We start from the raw sequence: 12,052 nt of genomic DNA on the forward strand, positions 1-12,052 counted from the left end.
CACACACACACACACACACACACACACACACACACACACACACACACACACACAGGCTCCATTTCTCTCTCCTGAAGTAAGTGACAGCTGCAGATTTTTGGACCATCCCTCCCTCCAGGATGCCTGACAGTCCCCCGTTACCATGGCAACAGAGGCAGTAAGGCTAGCAGTTGTGACTGATATGCTGCTGAGGTGTTTCCCAATCTGACACCCAGGCTCCCTCTCTCAATCTTTTGTCTCTCTTGTGTTACTGTCTCTCTCGCTCTGACTTCCTTTCAGGTGGTTGGAGATGATGAGTGCAGCTGATGTGTTTGTATCAGTCTGCGCGGCGGTGACACAGCGCCCTGCCCTGCCAGCTCATTGTGCTCACTGACATTTCTCCAAATTGAGGCTCTGACATGAAGGACGGGGTGGTGCAGATGAAAGCTTCAGAGGTGACCGAACCACACAAACCATGCAAAAACACAGGCGGTGGGTGGGTGGGTGGGTGGGTGGAGGGTGTAGACATGCAATGGTACCCGTGTCTGGTATGAGGTTGTGTGTGTGTGTGTGTGTGTGTGTGTGTGTGTGTGTAGAGCAAGTAAATTCATAATTCGTGTGTGTGTGTGTTGGGAGCCAGTTGGCAGGGAGACACAGAGACAGATAAATGGGAAGTTAGCGGACTGGGATCTTCAGCACATTCATGAATAGAAACCCTCCACTGGGGCTGAGGAAGCTGCTGCTGCTGCTGCTGCTGCTGCAGTGTTGTTTGCATTCATGAATAAACCTGCTTGCTGCCATTCATACAAACACAATTAGCTCCATGCCTCTCCTGTGGAAGACAGGAATAGATGAACACAGAAACCAGCTCTCATGCATAAACGCTGATATTTATACAGCTGCTAAAAGACCTCATGAACCGCATTGTCTGCATATTCACTCTGCACCGCTAAATGGATTTATTCTCACATCTGCATGACGTTAGTATGTAAAATAAATGCTAAAACATGAGGTTAAAAGAATAACCGAATTAGAATAATTCTATTTGAATCCTTAAGGCTGTCTTTGACTCCTCTATACTTTATCGTCTTTTTAAAGCACTCAACGAGCGGCAGATTGTACGTATGCATCCATACGCACAAGAGGGGAAATGAAAAGATGAGAGAGACACAAAAAGAGAGCGTTGAGCAGTAGGCTGTGTGTTAAAGTGTGTGTTTGCGTGCGTAAAAGTGTGTGTGTGTGTGTGTGTGTGTGGCCTCTTGGGTTGCAGTGTGTGTGTGGGAGTGCTATTGAGAGATATTTTTAATTCTGTGTGTCAGCTCCTCTCATCTCCCTCAGCAAGAGATGTTGGAGGGAAGCTGAAAAACATTTCCAATGCAACTATCATTTAAATACACACACACACACACACACACACACACACACACACACACCCGTACAAACACATACAGTTTCAGGACTCTTTCTGTGTCTTTGAAAGTAAAAAAAAAAAATGCTGCCAGATTGTCTGTGTTTTTTATGAATTTCCCTCGGAGTGCTTGAGAGGGAATTTTACATGAACACGATTAAAATATGAATGCGATCCTGAATGGATATAATTCCAGATGAATCCAAATTAAAGACAGAATCTGCCTGTCAAGCCACAGAATAAAAAAAAACACTTCAATCTGATACTGTTTCGATAAAAGATTAAACAGACTAACCGTTTCTCCGAATCAACAACTTCTGGTTGTTTAGTTTGAAAGAAAAAGGAGCCTTTTAATTCTCCCGACACCTCCGAGCCACAGAGACCCTAACCCTTAGAAAGACTTCACCATACGGTACATGATGACAATAATAATTCCCTGTGCAGCAGTAGTCGTCGACCTAATGACTTTCTTCCATGCCGCTGCTTTTAGGAGTGTGGAAAGTCACTGTGGACTGCAAAGTAGGATTAAGGTCGTCCTGGTGGAATACAGCGCAGGATTTCTCTCAAGTAAAAGGTAAATTGATTTTGCTCACACTCCTATTCTCAGTCAAGCTTGTGAAAAAAAACACAATTGTCTCGATCACACGTCACACAACAGGGTGTGTACTGAGTTTATCATCAGCGTGAAAGACACTCTTGGCAGATGGCAGATCTGCAGTCTAAGATCTAAACTCTAGATGTATAAAAATGATGTTTCCAAGCATCCCGTGACACACCTGCACATTAAGGATGGATCCCACAGGTGAGTCCCAGGAAGATTAAAATGGCTCTTCAGATGATCTGTAGAAATGTAGTATCTGAATGTATCAACAGTTGACTGAAAAGCTAAATACGTACTTGAGGCTGCTGCGTTACAGATTATATCATAAACTACACTGCAGTCGAACATATGAACAATAACTGTGAGGTCAAACTGCTGACTGTCTAAGGTTCACATTCATTTTAGGATTTTCCTCACAGGAAGAACAACACTTTATGTTTTGTGCTTTCAGACCATAAACTGTATAAAAGAAGTGGACGTAGCCACCGTGACGTCACCCATTGGTTTGTGGGCTACCGTTTTGAAGCCTCAAGTTTGGCATTTCCACTAAATGGGACCATAACTTCCTGAGTGAACATCACTCCACCTGCAGCTGTCAGCTACCTCCTTTCCTTCAAATGACCTGTAGCATACTCTACAGTTTGCTACCATCCACCCACTCTAAACTCCTCCCTTAGCCAAAAACATCAGGGTGTAGCTTAAAATAGAGGAACTGATTAGCAATATGCTACACCGAACTAATATGTTAATTATCCCGGACCGCATAATCAGACTTTGAAGTTGCTATTGCTCCAAAACTTTTTTTTTTTTTGTAAATTAATATTGTTTGTTCACTGCTTGTGAGGAGGTGTACAGTTCAGACTCCAGTCAAATTAGCTGCTGTATTTTCCTTAGAGTGGTTCCTGTGGTTGCCGTAGTAACACAATGAGTTGCAGCGGCAAGCCGAACAAGTTTAACCGTCATCATCTCGGATGGCAGAAGATCAGAATATCATTTCTTATAGTCACGTGTTTTGGGAGGCGCTCACAAACCAGATCAGGAAACGCTCATCGGCCATTTCTCATGTGGATGTAAACACCCGAAAGAGAGCACTTTAAACAATAATTCCAGTTTATTACAACTTGGATCTTGTTTTTGTAGTTTGAGCCATCATTTCTATTGGTTATAACATTGTATACTGACCTCTGTAAACATGGCGACATCGCTTCAACAAAATCCAGACACAAAATGTTGAGTAAATATCTAATAAAAAGGAAACTTGCCACCCAGTTGCCTTCATCTGACAACATCAAGATATCCTCTCACCTGGACGACTGAGAGTCTTCACAGATATGTTGAGAGATTTTAACGTTAGAATACCTGCTACATCCTGGCCATGTTCCTCTTGGCTCTTAAAAATGTATAAAACCGAGAAGACCGTAATGAAGGTTTCAGCTCTCGCGGCCCTGATGTTGACATGAGTTCAAAGTATTTTCTCAGTTCAATAGTTTCATTATTTTCAGATGAGGAAGTAGCAAGTGGCCGGTCTGATAAATGCAGGAGCCGGGCAGAGAGACGATCTGGAGTCCACTTCGCAGTAAACCTGACAAATCAAATATTCAGCGGCGGCTCGGTGACACTCTAAAGCCAGACAGGAGACAGAGAGGAGGGAAAGCCATGGACATAATCACAAATCACCGGGAGCTGTGTGTGTGTGTGTGTGTCACACTTAACACTGGCACTTATCCCCGACAGATTATAGCTCCACACATCAAATATTAAAGCAGCGGTGTGAATTATTGATCCCAATCAATGTTTGCAGATCAGAGCTCTCAGCTGGCAGAAGAGGAGCTAATGAGTGGAGGCTAAATGGACAGCTGAGCAGCACTGTGGAGCCCCAGACACACTCCTGCTGTACAGAGGTGCTGAAACATCAAACCCTGATACTTAACACTGTGATGAACATCAAGAATGCTCGCGTGCAACAAGCAGCATTAGATTTACTTTATGTCTATTGCATGAATTAATCCAAATTCACCCAATAAAAATATCCGGGAGAGGTGGAATGTTTTTTTTAATCAAATCCTTGAAGCTTTTCCTAAAAAGAAAATGGTGAAAGATTGTTTGCCAATCGCCACATTAATCCAATTCAGAACCACTTTTATCAGCCAAAACCAAATCAAAATCTCAGTCTCAGTCTCAACTAACAAACCTCCTTGTAATTACTGTGCGGAGGCCCCTTTTTCCTCAGAAATTGTCTTTTCATGTTTAGGAAAAGATTGTGGTTATTGAAAATAAACTGTGGTTACGGTAATGTTAAGGTTAGGCACCTAAAACACACACACACACACACATTACACACACAAACAGACACCGACACACTCACAGGTAGAGCAGCTGTGAGCCCCACATCTGATTATGTTATTGACACTGGGCAGGAAACACAAGTGGAAGCGTGCCTCATCAGAGTGTAAAATACACAGAGGACGAGGCTGCTCCATCACATTAAATGACATAACTAGTTTACATCACCGCTGCTTTACTGCGTGCCGGGAACAAAACTGACAGATTAGAACAGCGAGCCTCGCAATCCATAAATCGGTTTGTTTATGTACTGGGATTGTTAATGCAGCGTGCTGGTTTGCCAGCCTTAGATGTGTCTGAGCATCTCTAAACCCCCCAGGGTCGGTGCTACAACTGATGATTAGCATTTACATAATGAGCTAAATGTTAGCTGCTGCCTTAAACTGCTACTTCTCAGCTGTAGGGAGCAAGCTGACCTCCACGGAGAGACAAACAGGAAGGCTCGGGAAGGGGACGGGACAACGACAGCAACGTGGAAATCTATAAAAGAAATTCTATTTTAGGAAGTCTTTTCAAAGTCTGGTGATATTCTATATTTTTTATTGTCGACAAATCTCAGGAAAAGACCCAAAGCAAGAATGAGTGTATCTACTAACTACGTATTGTGTGTGTATCAAAGCCTGATATATCTTTTTCCTCTGTGCCACAGAGCTCCACAAAACACTATTAAAAACACATCAGTGAGCCACACTGTTGCACTGAGCGACATGTAAAGAAGCGACACATGCAGATGAGCCACAGGCCGGGTAAGGAAGTCAGGAAGTATTAAGAGGTGGACTAACACATTGTTAGTTTGGGTCTTTTAATGGGATTGTTTGACAAACATATAAAATATCACCAACCTTCCCCTTCAACATCTGACCAGGAACAACAGATGAACATTAGCCTACAATGCTAACTCTGGCTCATTCACTGTTTTTTTTTCCTTATGGTTATTCCTTCAGATGGTTAAAGGAATAGTTGGGAAATACAAGTATTTGCTTTCTTCCTGAGAGTTAGATGAGAAGATCAATACCCCTCTCATGTCTGTTTACTAAATATGAAGCTACAGCGAGCAGCAGGGTTAGCTTAGCTTAGCATAAAGAATAGAAACCGGGGGAAACAGCTAGCCTGGCTCTGTTCAGAGGTAACAAAATCTCACTAGTGAACCAGTTATATCATCTTTGTTTAATCGGCACAAAATCCAAAGAGTAAAAATGACAATTTGCAGTTTTACGGGGGTTATGTGCCGGACTTTTTCGTTACCAGGAGCAGTTGCCAGGCAACCAGCAGAGACTCCAGGAAGTAACTGGTCACGACCAAGAAGTAGCCCGGCACAAAACTAAATTGTCATTTTTACATTTTGTTTATTGTACAAATGAAAGAAAAGGGATATCAGATATTTATGAACATGTGAACATGAGAGTGGTATCGATTTTCACATCCAACGCCTGGCAAGAAAGAGAATTAATGTATTCCCCAAAATTATCAAAAGCCCCAAATTCCCAGAAAGAAATATACAGGACATCACTTCGTTCGTAAATGTTTGTCATTTGAAAAATCAGCATCAGCTGTATCTCCATTTCTTTGCTAAATAAAACACAAATTCTCTGCCTCCCTTTCCCTTCAAAACAAAGCCTCTTCCCCCTCTTCCTCCTCTTCCTCCTCTCTATCACAATCTGTCTTCTCGAAACACAGACAGCTTGCCTGACCGCCTGGAATACGCATTCGGATCTGCTTGTCACTTTACATCTTCCTCGTCTTTCCTCCTCTTCTCTTCTCTCTACTTCTATCTGTCTCGCTCTCTTCCCCATAACCTCCCTGTCTGTCCATCTCGTTACCTCCTTCATGTGAGCATGCTAGTCAATAGAGATGTCCTGCTATTCATTCTTCTGCTGGGGATCCAAGGGAGGACCGGGAGCATGAGGAGAGGGGGGGGGGGGGGGTCTAAATCTAAAGAGTGGGGGCTCTAAACGTAAACAGTGGCACGCAGAGCAGCTTAAGAGGGCTATAAATAGAGCAATAGAGCAAGAGGGAGCAAGCAAGAGAGAGATAGAGCGAGAAAGCTTTGCTTACGGAATAAAAATTGCTCCCGACAGTCAGGGATTAGTGCTTCCCTGGAGGATTTTCACTCCAAAGCCCAATCTGGGGCGATTGGGAAGAGCACCAGCCTCAGTCATCTTAATTCAGTTAAACCCTTCCCAACACAGATGCATGCATGTTCGCACGCAATCATTCAGAAATATACATTCATATACACACATGTTTAGCTGGTGGCAGCAGCAGCAGGATGAGTTGGTGGGGGGGGCAGAAATTTAAAGAAAGCAGATGTGGTACACACTGACTGAGCTGTAGTACAGATGTAGAGCTGTGTGTTTTGGTTGATCATAATTGAAAGATATACACTCAAATGCTACCGTGCATGCGCGCGCGCGCACACACACACACACACACACACACACACACACACCACTGTGAGCCTCATTACCAGCAGATTACTCAGCACCTGATCCTGCTAAGCTTGTTAAACAACACTGTTCTGCAGAAAACACACACACACACACACACACACACTCGGAGTGAGAATAACTAAGCTAATAAACAACGGAAAAATCTGTACCAGTAAAATGGCTGACATTCACATATTATCACTGAAAAAGAAAATCACTAAATCTGGTCATTTTCAAAGCTCCATTAATAGATTTTAAACCTCAAAACAAGTAGTCAGATACACCGCCATGAGCTGTGGCTAATGCCAGGTTTAGACTACACAATATCAGCCCAATTATGGACCAACCCAATAAGACGTATATAGTGTAGAAAAAAGGATGCAGCGACTGGGACAAAAGACTAGTATATCAGAACATAGTACAACTTCTTCTTGGTCCCGTCAGGTGGAACAGTAAAGTCGGTCCCTGGCACCTCCTTTCAGATCACCTACGTACAAGTCTTAAGTTGTGATTGGTCAGGGGTCCAACATAAAGTCTGTCATGTCTCTCTCTCTCATGACTTTATGACTGAAAGGAAATAATATCGTGTAGTTTGATCCCAGCCTGTTTACACATCCTGCAGAGACAAAACAACTGGATTCGTGGATTTCTGGCCACTAGGGAGCAGAAGAACTTCAAATTGAATTGAAGGACAAGCAGCTTTATCTGCTAGATGTTCTACTTCCTTCACCAGCTAGTTTGCTTGGTGGAAAGTACAGTACTGCAGGTTTGTCAGAGTTTGTTTTATGAAAACAGCTGCCTGCTGCTGCTGGAAACACTGAGACTGAGCCAGACAGTAAATGTGCTGTAAAACCAAAACTGAGCTAAAAGAGACTAAAAAGGTCTGTAGAGGTGCAGTCAAGAAAGCCTTTTGGACTATCTCACAAAGCTTTAGTGGACGAAAAGCTGATGTTTTGGAGGATGTGCAGGAGTGTACGTGCGGAGGTCCATGCACGCCTTTACTGCTCAACAGTGTGTGAGAAATGATTTGGGAAGTGTGTATACAGTAGCAGTGCTGCAGGCCTCCTTCTGCTGAGGCGCTACACACATCTTAGTTCCCACAGCAACACATTAGCACTCAACTCTACCATGTTGGAGCCAGTAAACAAAATCTGTGTGTGTGTGTGTGCTCCTGATCCTCCGTCTTTATGAGGACCAATTTGATTAGTAGACCTCGACAGTGAGGACATTTTTGTAATGTCTTCGGACTGCAACGGCATTTTTGAAAATTGGGATAAATTCTGGAACATGAGAACATTTTTGGATGGTGAGGACAATTGTGGAAAGTAAAGATTTGTTTTTAAAGTGAGGACATTATGGAAAGTGCTGTTTGGGGGTCACAAATTGTTCAGGTTAGGGCTAGGGAGTGCATTAAGTCCTCACAAGTATGTAAGCACAAACATGTGAGCATATGAATACTTGCATTGCAAACATTAGGACACTGATCACTTTCCTTGAGAAGATTAAGAAAATATACTCACACGTACTGTACATGCTGTATATATCCTACACAGTCACAGTGCAGACCCTCTGGCTAAAGTTTCTTTCTCTCCAGAATGAATAAAGTTTTCCTGAGCGTGAATTAAAAATCAATAGCTCCCAGAGTTGCAGGTATGTTGGTGGGTGGAGGGGCGGGCGGCTGTGGAATCATGGCTCAACGTTAATTCACTTTCACAGTTTGCCAAACGGATGAATAAAATATGATGCTCCAGTTTGCGAAGAAGGGGGGAAAGATTCTCTAATTGGAATTTCTGTCGGCTGAACGAGAAGTTGTGGGGAGACAAATTATTCATACACACACACACAAACACACATACTGTACATTTAATCAAGCTGGTCCATTAGGTAACCCAAGGTGTTGGCGTGAGCTACATCCTTGGTGATGTGGGAATATGAACATCTACATTGAAATAGGACAAAAATGCTCTGTGCAGTCATTTGCTTTTTAAATATTACTCTATATATACTGATTTCAACAACTTTATTCACGATCCACTCTTACTTTGCATCTTATTTTCTCTCCTTTTAACGACCCTAACAGCTACAGAAATACAGAAAGTCAAACATGCGGCCAGAGGTGATAATTCTGAACAAATACTAGTGAAATATTTTCAAATGTTTGTACAAAATAAAGCTGACAAACTTCTGGGAAATCAGCTACACTGCTTCCATCCTCCAAGTCACGCAGCCACTCAGACAAACACAAGCCCCTGTCCATTAGAGGTCACATGTGGGCGCACAGCTCATAAAACTGGTGGCGAGAAGGGCTGCAGCGGGGGTGGGGTGGTGGGGTATAACCGTACTGACGTGGTTGCTGGTGACACAGTGACATTGACAGAGATATTTACCGTAACCTCGCGCCGGCCTTGGCTGAAGAGGAGAGGACGCTGTAATTCTTCTCTTCGCTGCAACACTTCGTCCAGCCTGCCGTCATTTCATAAAGGGACACGATTTACGTCTCTGACTGACTGAGTAGTATTCAGATCAGATTACTTAAAGCCCCATATGAGACATTTACCTGTGTGATCATAGCATCTTTCAAATTGTCTTGGTGACAACAGGTGCAGATTGTGTTTGGTTTTCAGCCTTTCATTCTTGGTGTCCCCTGAGTCAATTAGTGGGACCTTTAAGTTTACTAGAGTACAATCAGAATTATGAGCTACATTTACGTAAAGAGAGGTTTTATGGAGAACAAGTGTTGTCTCATCTTGGGGTGTATTTTGTAGTTAGAGATGAGAGAAGCATGAAGCTGGAAACTGGTTCTCCTCACTGACAACTTTTTAATGTGATGAAATATATTTGGTACTGTGAACAGATCACTGTGCGATATCACAACTGAAAAAAAAAAGGTTAATTCAGCATGCAGCTTTACTGTAGGCCTACATGTATATTACTGATGCATTCACTTTAGTTGATGTTGTGCCTTGTGTATATTCTGTGTGGTGGTTTAATCTGTCACATTGCATCTTATTTTATATATTTATCGTAATATATTTTGCATGTAAAACCTTAATCGGCAAAGTAAGTAGATGTTAGTAAAATGTAGCTGATTAAAAAGGTGCAATATTTCCCTGTAAAATGTAGTAGAGTACACGTCAGAGTACATGAACATGTTAAAGGGCCCAAAACTTTGTTGTTTGGCCCCTTGTGACCGCTCACACATTTATTCAGGGACATTCACCAAATTCACACAATGTAAAATAAATTAATAAAAGAGTAAAAACTGGATTTTGACAAAGGGTCCCCTTGCAAGACAGGCTCACGAGATTAAATGAATAGTACAAAAGTTTGCTTTCTTTGCTCAGACTTAGATGAGAAGACCGAAACCACTTTGATGTTTGTACGATAAATATGAAGCTCGAGCCCGCTGCCGGTTAGCTTAGCTTAGCATAAAGACTGGAAGCAGGGGTCTAGTCTGGCTCTGTCCAAAAGGTAAAAATGTTGTCGTGAAATGTTTAAATATGTACAAAATAATGTGTAAACACTACAATTTGACTATTCCCTCAAAATGTAAAAAGTTTCCCGAAATAGCTAAACTTGTACGTGAATAGAGCTCTAGAGAAACTACTTTCCACCTCTGCTGACTGATGAGGGCGGGGTGTTTATAGGATAAAGAATTGTATTTTCAGACACATTACACTCTGACCTACATTTTTCCTTTCCTTGCATCGCTTTTCTTTTCCACCTTATTTCTCATATACCCTCTCTCTCTCTCTCTCTCTCTCTCTCTCTCTGACAGGCCTAGCTGGCAGTACAACTCAGATTGGTGTGAAATCGCCGCCTAACAGGCGGGAAATTGGCTCTGTTATTTTTGGAGCACAGTCATGGGGGACCGTCGGACCATCATCCTCTCTCTAATGAGCAGGTGATGGAGGCATAGCCGGGGAAGGAGGGAGGCATGTATGGCGTCTCAAACACCACACACATGGCAGATGTACAGATTAGAGCAGAGGGGGAAAACAGCACCGCGAAAAGTAGCAGAGAGAAATCAGAGGAAGGAAGAGACGAGAAAAGGGATGAGATGTGACCGATATGAACATCACCATCAGATTAGCTAAATATTAATAACCTCGGTTGACATCCGCCACTCCTGCAAATGAGCGTTTACAGAGCCGGACTTGGCCTGTGCACAGTGTGTGTTTATGCTGAGATGGTGGAAGTCATCGACACCCTGTCATGTTCCAAATGTGTTAGTTTGATGGATTATGAATTTAATGATATTTAATACTATTAAAAAAAAGTGTCGTTAAAGGAAAGGCTTACACGTTTTCCAAGTCACATGCTGATATGAACACTGAAAGCAACAAGTTCTCCAAATTAAACAATGAAATGCACAGTTTGTCCACGCCCTCTGGAGCAACACACATCAGATGTGACTCCCATATCGGCAGGACGACAACATTTGATGGCTACTTTATTCAGGTTAAGGGACCTTCTCCGTCATGGTTACAGTAACAGGTAAGGGAACGTCTGTGTTTAAGCCCGACGTAGAGGGCTTCGTCACTTGAACGTAAACATACAGTATGTCGCTCTTATCGGAACGAAAGTCTCACTGAAAGAGTTAATGATATGAATGAGTTAGTCAATTTATTGCAATTTTTTTTCCCCACCACGTTTGTATGCTAAGCTACATGAAGGGATGTTAACACAAAGAGAGAATACTGCACTAAAAACACAGAAGCTTTGAAAGATACTCACAAGACTTCATAAACTGGAAAGATGCGCCGTTATTCCGCCTCGCCATTGTGTATAAAACGTACAAACGCAGAATGGGGGTGCATTGTTGTTTAGCTGTAACTGGGATGTGTGTCCTGTGCAGTCAGCCTAGCTGGTACTTAATTGGTTATTGTGACAATGAAACTCACACCAATTGTGGATATTTCATATTACCAAATCATAATTTCTATTATTACTTTTTTTTTTTAATTAGCTGAGCTATTGGTAACTACAGAGGCAGGCCATTGGATTACAAGTACCATCGTTTGGGAATCACTGCTATGAAGGAAAGTGTGATAATGCACATGAACACAGTACTGGACTGTCGAGACAATGGAATCCCATCTTTAGCCAAAGCAGAACATCAAACATATAGAGGGCACTGTACAGTTAATACACACTCCACTACCATCACCACCACACACACTGCAGTAATGTAGAGTAAACCTCTGATGGTTTCTGATTCACACGTGTAACTCGTGCAGTATTTTAGATGCATGCATGCACACATTCTGAGGAGGCTCTGCAGAGACGCTC

The sequence above is a fragment of the Enoplosus armatus genome, chromosome 7 (genome assembly GCF_043641665.1).
Source record: "Enoplosus armatus isolate fEnoArm2 chromosome 7, fEnoArm2.hap1, whole genome shotgun sequence".
Lineage (NCBI taxonomy): Eukaryota > Metazoa > Chordata > Actinopteri > Centrarchiformes > Enoplosidae > Enoplosus > Enoplosus armatus.